We start from the raw sequence: 8,036 nt of genomic DNA, 5'->3' as shown, positions 1-8,036 counted from the left end.
TGAGTGCGCTGGAGTATAGTCTCCGTTTTAATTCATTGGCTAGATATGCTCCTATTATGGTAGCCGATATGGGAGATAGGGTACATAGATTTGTGAGTAGCTTAGGGCCACATTTTTTCAAAGATTGTTTGATAGCTTCCCTCTAGGAGGGGATGGATATCTCTGTATTCGGGCCCAAGCTCAAAATCTAGAGGGTCAACAGCAGCCGCGAAGGGGTGAGCGCGCTATTGATAGAGGGCAGAGCAAGAGGGCCAGATCTGCCGGTGCTAGTAGTGAGTATAGAGGGGGTCAGCAGCAACAGTATTCTAGACATTCCGGCCAGTCCGCAACTAGTGCACCTCCTCGATTTGCGGGCAGGAGATTTGATCTCCCCATTTATTCAGGACAAGGTCAAAGCTTAAGAGTTTTGGGTTCTCAGGTTAGAGGTGATCCCAGTCAGAGGAGACCACCGTTACCACAATGCAGCCAGTGCGGTAGGTTTCATTCGGGTATGTGTCACTGAGGCTCCGACGCTTGTTATGCCTGCGGTCAGGTTAGGCATATGATGCGTGATTGTCCATCGATAGGTGGTAGAGTCGGGGCCCACCCTACAGGATCAGTAGCCGACTCTTCTTCGTCCGTACGCCTCGTAGGGCAGACTCCCCAGGCTTCAGTAGGCCGTGGTAGGGGCAGAAGGGTAGCATCCAGTTCAGGTGGCCCCCAACCCCGTATTTATGCTTTAGCCGGACGATAGGATCTTGAGTCCTTTCCTGATGTGGTTACAGGTATACTATCCATATTCTCTCATGATATTTATGCATTGATTGATTCGAGTTCTACGTTGTCTTATATCACTCCTTATATTGCTGGTCGTATTGGGGTGAAACCCGAGCCAATAAAACCTTTCGAGGTATCCACTCTGGTTGGTGATCCAGTACTAGCTAGACAAGTATATAGAAATTGTGTGATTGTGGTAAGTGATCTTCAGAATAAAGTTGATTTGATTAAACTAGAAATGTTAGATTTTGATGTGATTATGGGCATGGATTGGTTGGCCTCTTGTTATGCTAATGTGGGTTGCAGAACAAAGATGGTTCGATTCTAATTTTCAGGAGAACCAGTGCTTAAATGGAAGGGCAATACAGCGTCTCCAAGGGGCAGGTTTATTTCCTACCTTAAGGCAAGAAAGATAATTGCAAAAGGCTATATTTATCATCTAGTCCAAGTTCATGACACCAAAGAACAGCCCCCGACGTTTCGGTCTGTCCCGGTAGTAAATGAGTTTTCGGATGTATTTCTAGATGAACTTTCAGGCCTTCCACCGGAATGAAAATGTCACGACCCAAATCGGTGGGCCATGACTAGTGCCCGAGTTGGACACTCCTATACGAACCTGTTAGAGATAACCAGACTGATACTAAAGACAATATGGAAATCTGTAAAGAGCATGCTGTAGACTCATAATACCATTTACTAGAGTAAACCTGTCTCCTGAGGAGTCACAGTAACCAAACATTACAAAATATACCAAGTGGTATTTGCCACTATACATAGGAATATCCAAAAATGAACTATATCTGTATAGCTGACTAAACCGTCTATACAGCCCACATGTGTCTACAAACCTCTAAGAGTATGATAAAATCTACGTAAAAAGATCTGTACCAAAATAGCTCAAGCTCCGGGACAATGGAACTCTCAGCAACTAGGCGAAATCAAGCGGAGGATAATCAAGTCGAGCGTACGTACCGCGGGCATGAAACGCGACCCCCGAAGAAAGGGGTCGATGCGAATAGTGTCTGCGAACATGTAAGGCATGAAATCAACATATACATAAAATCCTGAAAAACATTTGGGGCATGTCAATGACTAGGCAAAATAAATGCATCAGTACAGCCATATCAAAGAAACACATATGTCCATAGAAATATCACAACAAAGGCCACAGCGTCACCCCCCGTCAACTGTGCCATATATATACACATCACAATAAAGGCCACAGCGCAACCCCTGTCAACTGTGCCATATATACATAACAAAAAGGCCACAGCGTCACACCCTGTCAACTGTACCATATATACATAAATATCAAAACAAGGGCCACAGCATCACCCCCTGTCAACTGGGCCTTGTAATACACAACAAAGGTCACAGCGTCACCCCCTGTCAATAGTGCCTTATATATACATGACGAACGAAAATGAGTGCAGTGCATATTCAAAATGAAATAATGGAGCTCTCTGTAATGTCACAAAATAGCCATATACATATATTATACTCATCGCATGCATAGGAGTTCAAATGAAAACTATCGTTCTATCCCACCTTGGAGGAACAATTTATAAGTTGAGATCAACAACAATGAAATAAATCGAGAAAATCATGAAATAGCTTAACATTTTCACATCATCGTTGAAATCATATTTGAGACCTTTAAGCATAAAATCATCCTCAACGTAATCCTCATAAAAAAATTCTCATTTTTTTTAACATCATAAGAAGCTTTAAGAGTCATCAACTTCTAGCTTTTGAAATCAAGGAGGTTATGGAAACACTCATGAAATCATACCATAGGAATCATGCCTTTGAAAGAAAGGGACGAGCCTTAACATACCTATTCGACTTCCTACTAGTTACGCTTATCCGTCCGAGATCGTAAATCTACATTCGAGAGCATTTACACTAACGTTAGACTCATCATCGTACACTTGTCCTAAGTTTTCAAATTAAACTATTTTATATCCTGCCGAAAATCGGGTAGCATCTCCCCTGTTTATATGCCTAGCCCGAAATCTCAATTCAGCAGCCAACAACAATAACAACCATACCAACATCAATAATATCATTTCCAACACTAATATATACCATAAAACATCCCGCCCGCTGTTTTTTAACTTTCGTAACTAACCCACTTAGTATACAATTATTTAACCACTCTATCTTCGTGCATGAACCGGTATTAGCGTAAATAGAAAGAGACCCATACCCTACTCTTGTTGAAGTAGCGATATCTCCAATATCCTCTTTGAATCCACGTCAAAATCCACCGCAAAACAGGACTACAATCGTAACCACGCGCTATCCGGACCTAAACTAATATTCTGTTACTTGAAAATTGCTCACTTTATTGATACTCACTCTCTCTCTCTACTGATTTCTGGAAAATTCTGGGCAGAATCTACTGAAAAAAAGGGGTTTTTACCCTTTATATAAGGGTCAAATTCGGGTCGGGTCACTGTAGCAATTTACTATAGCAAGTCAGTACTGTAGCACGCGTTTCTGCTTTGTCAGCTGAACTTGTAACGTCCATAATTCTCTACTCCGATGTCCTATCGATGAGCGATTTGTTGTGTTGAAAACTAGACTCGACGAGCCTCATTTTAGGGTTTTGTTTTACTTCAAAACACTTCATATGCTAAGAGATATTCATCCCCCAAATTGGACCCAAATTTTCACACAAAACTTCACCTATCCCTTCTCCAAAGTCGTACTACTCAATTTCTTCCACTCATTTCCTCATTAAACCTTCCAGTATACCTTATATACATCATTCACTCTTTAAATATACTTAATAATGCTTGTTCCTTATATTCCAAAGTGGTTTTACTTAATCATAACTCAACATACCAAGCTGTGAGGTGTAACATTGCTCCCTCCTTAGGAAAATTCATCCTCGAATGTTAAACTCTTAGGGATTGCTACGAAAATTTTGATAAATTCTTCCTACAATTGCACCACTACTGTCCTATCATAATAACCCAGAAGTTATTTTAAAAAAACATCTTACGTACCTTAGGGCGCTGATGGCTCTGTCTGCACGTCTTTTGGGAGTGGGAATAAATGCGGGTATCTGGATTTCATATCCTCCTCAGCTTCCCAAGTTATCTCTTCTCTATTATTATTAGCCCACAGGACTTCGACAGAAGCTACGTCCTTAGTACGTAACCGTCTGACTTGGCGATCAAGTATAGCTAAGGGGCTCTGCTTGTAAGACAACTCTTCTGTCACCTGGACGTCATCTACAGGGAATACTTTGGAAGAGTCACCAATGCATTTATGAAGAATTGATACATGAAATACTGGATGCACCGCTTCTAACTCAGATGGTAGGTCCAACTCATAGGCAACCTTGCCTATCTTACGAACAATCTCATAAGGCCCAATGTATCTCAGGCTGAGCTTCCCTTTTTTGCCAAATCTCATCACACCCTTTATGGGTGATACTTTCAGGAATACCCAGTCACCAACCTGAAACTCTAACTCTTAGCATCGATTGTCTGCATATGCCTTTTGTCGACTCTTGGCTGCCAATAATCGCTCCTGAATAAGCTTCACCTTATCAACAGCTTGCTAAATCAGGTCTGGGCCTATCAGCTTCGTCTCATCAACATCAAACCAACCTATAGGTGACCTGCACTTCCTTTCATACAAGGCCTCGTACGGTGCCATTCGAATACTAGAATGGTAGCTATTATTATAGGCAAACTTAATAAATGGTAAATGATCATCCCAGCTACCTCTGAAGTCAATAATACATGCTCGCAACATATCTTCTAGCGTCTGAATAGTACGCTCTGCCTGTCCATCAGTCTGAGGGTGAAATGCTGTGCTGAGACTCAACTATGTCCCCAATCCCTTCTGGAAAGATCTCCAAAAGTTGGCTGTAAACTGAGCTCCTCTGTCTGAAATAATGGCTGTGGGAACCCCATAAAGTCTCACCCTCTCCCTGATGTATAACCTTGCATAGTCTTCAGCTGAATAAGTAGTCCTGACTGGAAGAAAATAGGCTGATTTTGTCAGTCTATCTACAATAACCCATATAGAATCATACTTCCGCTGAGTGCGAGGTAAACCTGTAATGAAGTCCATATTAATCACTTTCTATTTCCAAGTTAGGATCTCTATCTCCCGCAATAGTCCACCAGGTTTCTGATGGTAGACCTTAACCTGTTGACAATTCAGGCACTGAGCAACCAATTCCGCTATGTCCTTTTTCATGCCATCCCATCAATATAAGCATCTGAGGTCATGATACATCTTCGTTAACCTCGGGTGAATAGAGTAAATGGCATAATGTGCCTCTCCCATAACCTGTCGTCGTAGTCCGACAACATCAAGCACGCACAATCTGCCTCTATACCGTAGCACTCCGTCCAATGTAACCTCGAATAGGGTCTTCTCCTTCTTAAAAGCCATATCTCTATCTTTGTTCCCCGGAAACGGGTCTTCGTCTTGGCGTCTCTTTACCTCTTTCTACAATAGAGGACTCAGCAACTTCTCGAACAAAAACTCCATTATCTCCAAAATCAGCCAAACGGACCCCAACCTAGCTAGCTGATGAATCTCATGACCATTTCCTTCCTTTCTGGCTGCACATCCGTCAAGCTGCCCATAGATTTGCGACTAAGAGCATCTGCTACAACATTTGCTTTCCCTGGATAGTATAGAATGTCAACATCATAATCCTTCAATTACTCTAGCCACCGTCTGCGTTCGTAAATTTCGCTTCTTTTCTCGCTTAAAGATATATTGGAGACTCTTGTGATTCGTATAGATATCGACATGAACGCCATATAAATAATGTCTCCATATCTTCAAGGCATGTATCACTGCCACCAACTCCAGATCATGAGTAGGATAATTTTTCTTGTGCTTTACGAGCAGTCACGGAGGCATAGGCTATAACCCTGTCATGTTGCATCATCACACAACCTAGTCCAACACTTGAAGCATCACAATAGATAACATAGCCGTCTGGTCCCTCAAGGAGAGCTAGAACTGAGGTCGTCGTTAACTTATCTTTCAGTAATTGGAATCTTTGCTCACAAGCATCAGTCCACTGGAACTTAGCTGCCTTCTGAGTTAGCCTAGTTAAAGGTGCTAAAATCGAGGCAAACTTCTCTACGAATCTCCTGTAATATCCTGCAAGCCCCAGAAAACTACGTACCTCAGTAGGTGTCATAGGTCTTGACCAAGTCTTTACCGCTTCAACCTTCTGTGTATCTACCCGAATACCGTCAGCTCCAACAATATGCCCCAAGAATGCTACTGAAGTCAACCAGAATTCGCACTTAGAAAATTTAGCATACAACTTCTGGTGCTGGAGTACCCTAAGAACCGTCCTCAAATGGTCTGCATGCTCCTCTTCTGAACGTGAATAAACCAGAATATCGTCAATAAATACGATAACGAACGTGTCTAGGAATGGTTTGAATACCCGGTTCATCAAATCCATAAACACTGCTGGAGCATTGGTCAACCCGAAAGACATCACTCTAAACTCATAATGCCCGTATCGGGTCCTGAATGCCGTCTTCGGGATATCTTCCTCCTTTACCCGCACATGATGATAACCTGACCGCAAGTTTATATTCGAAAAACACCTAGCACCCTGCAACTAGTCAAATAGGTCATCAATCCTGGGGAGGGGATACCTGTTCTCTATCGTTACTTTATGTTGCCTATAATCAATACACATCATGACCTTTTTCCAACAAGTCTCTCGTTGCTCCTTTAATTCCTTCGACTGAAGGTGCCATCCTATAAGGAGGAATAGATATAGGTTGAGTATCTGGCAATACATCTATAGTGAACTCTATCTCCCGTTCTGGAGGGAGACTTGGAAGCTTATCGGGGAATACATCTGGGAATTCCTTAACTACCGGGACTGACTGAAGAGCCGGTACCTCTGCTTCCATGTCATACACTTGAACCAGATGATAAATATAGCCTTTCCTAACCATCTTCCTGTTATATCCCGTCTTTTCGCATAATCGGAAAATTCGAAATAATTGTGAATTATGAGAAAGAAGGTTATGTTTGAAATTTTCTTAGTATGTGCATGTCGGTTATGGAAATTTGAACGTGAAAACACCGGAGAAGGCCTAAGGGCAAAGTTGAAATTTTGAAAAGTCGTTTCGGACATTTTGAAATAAGAATTCTAGCTTGTTGGGCCAAATAAATGAAAAGAAAATTGGGCCCAATAATTAGAGGGGTGACCGGCCATTACATGGCCCAACCCATGGTTTATTAACTTTTGGCATGTGATAATTAATTATATAAGGACCATAAGTCTAGAATTCTCAAGAACAATCAAAGCAAAAATCAAGAAAAAGAAAAAAAGAAGGCCTTCGGCCATAAAGAGGAAAAGAAAAGAAAAGAAGAAAAAAATTTTGGAGCTTGGTTCTTGATGCAAAAATTTGGTTCTCCTTGAATTAGTAACAAGCTTGAGGTGCTCTACAAGTTGGTATAACTTTCAAGACAAGGAAGTGTTCCCTTTGGCGAGAAGAATTTGTTGGAAAAGGTAAGAATTCTATGTTTTCTTTCATGTTATGGAAGGTTTATGGATGTTAGAATAAAGTGGAATGGTATGGAAACCATGGAAATTGTATTTGTACGTGTATGTGCCGTGTGGTGTATGTTGTGTTGGAACCGTGTATGTGCTTGGTTTGCATGAAAAATGTGTTGAATATTATTGTGTGATTTAGTTGTAATTATGGTGAAAATTGTATTGGAAATGAAAGTTGAATAAATTGGAGTGAAGTTGGGAATATGGATGTGGTACGTGACCTATGGAGGATTTGCCATGATGATGACTTATGTTGTTTAATGTGTTAGTTGTGTAGTTATGATTCTTGTATTGTAAGTGTAGGAAAAATGATGTAAGCTTGTATGAAAATGGAATGTGGGAGTTTATGTTGATTTAGTGTGAATTTATGAAATTATGGGAATGAAGTGCTTATGTGTAAGTTATGATTAATGTTGATGAATTTGGAAGATGGAAATATGTTATGGACTTGTATGTTGAAGATTAGGAGAATTGAACAAGTTATGGCTTTGGTGGAAAATTGGCATAATTTGTATATCTTGTGTATATATTGTAGAAATGTTATGATATGTTTCCGAATGGTATTGTAATGACCTTGATGAATAATGAATGTGAAAATATTGGATTTGAGTTGGAAACGAGAAGTTGGAATAGGGCTATAACATTATGTTGGAAAAATGACTAAATAGGTTATATTGTATTAAGTTGTAGTTGTTGATGTTCTTGATGT

This window comes from Lycium ferocissimum, chromosome 3 (genome assembly GCF_029784015.1).
Source record: "Lycium ferocissimum isolate CSIRO_LF1 chromosome 3, AGI_CSIRO_Lferr_CH_V1, whole genome shotgun sequence".
In the NCBI taxonomy this organism is placed as follows: Eukaryota; Viridiplantae; Streptophyta; class Magnoliopsida; order Solanales; family Solanaceae; genus Lycium; species Lycium ferocissimum.
The sequence above is the reverse complement of the archived record's forward strand: the minus strand, read 5'-3'. Positions refer to the sequence as shown.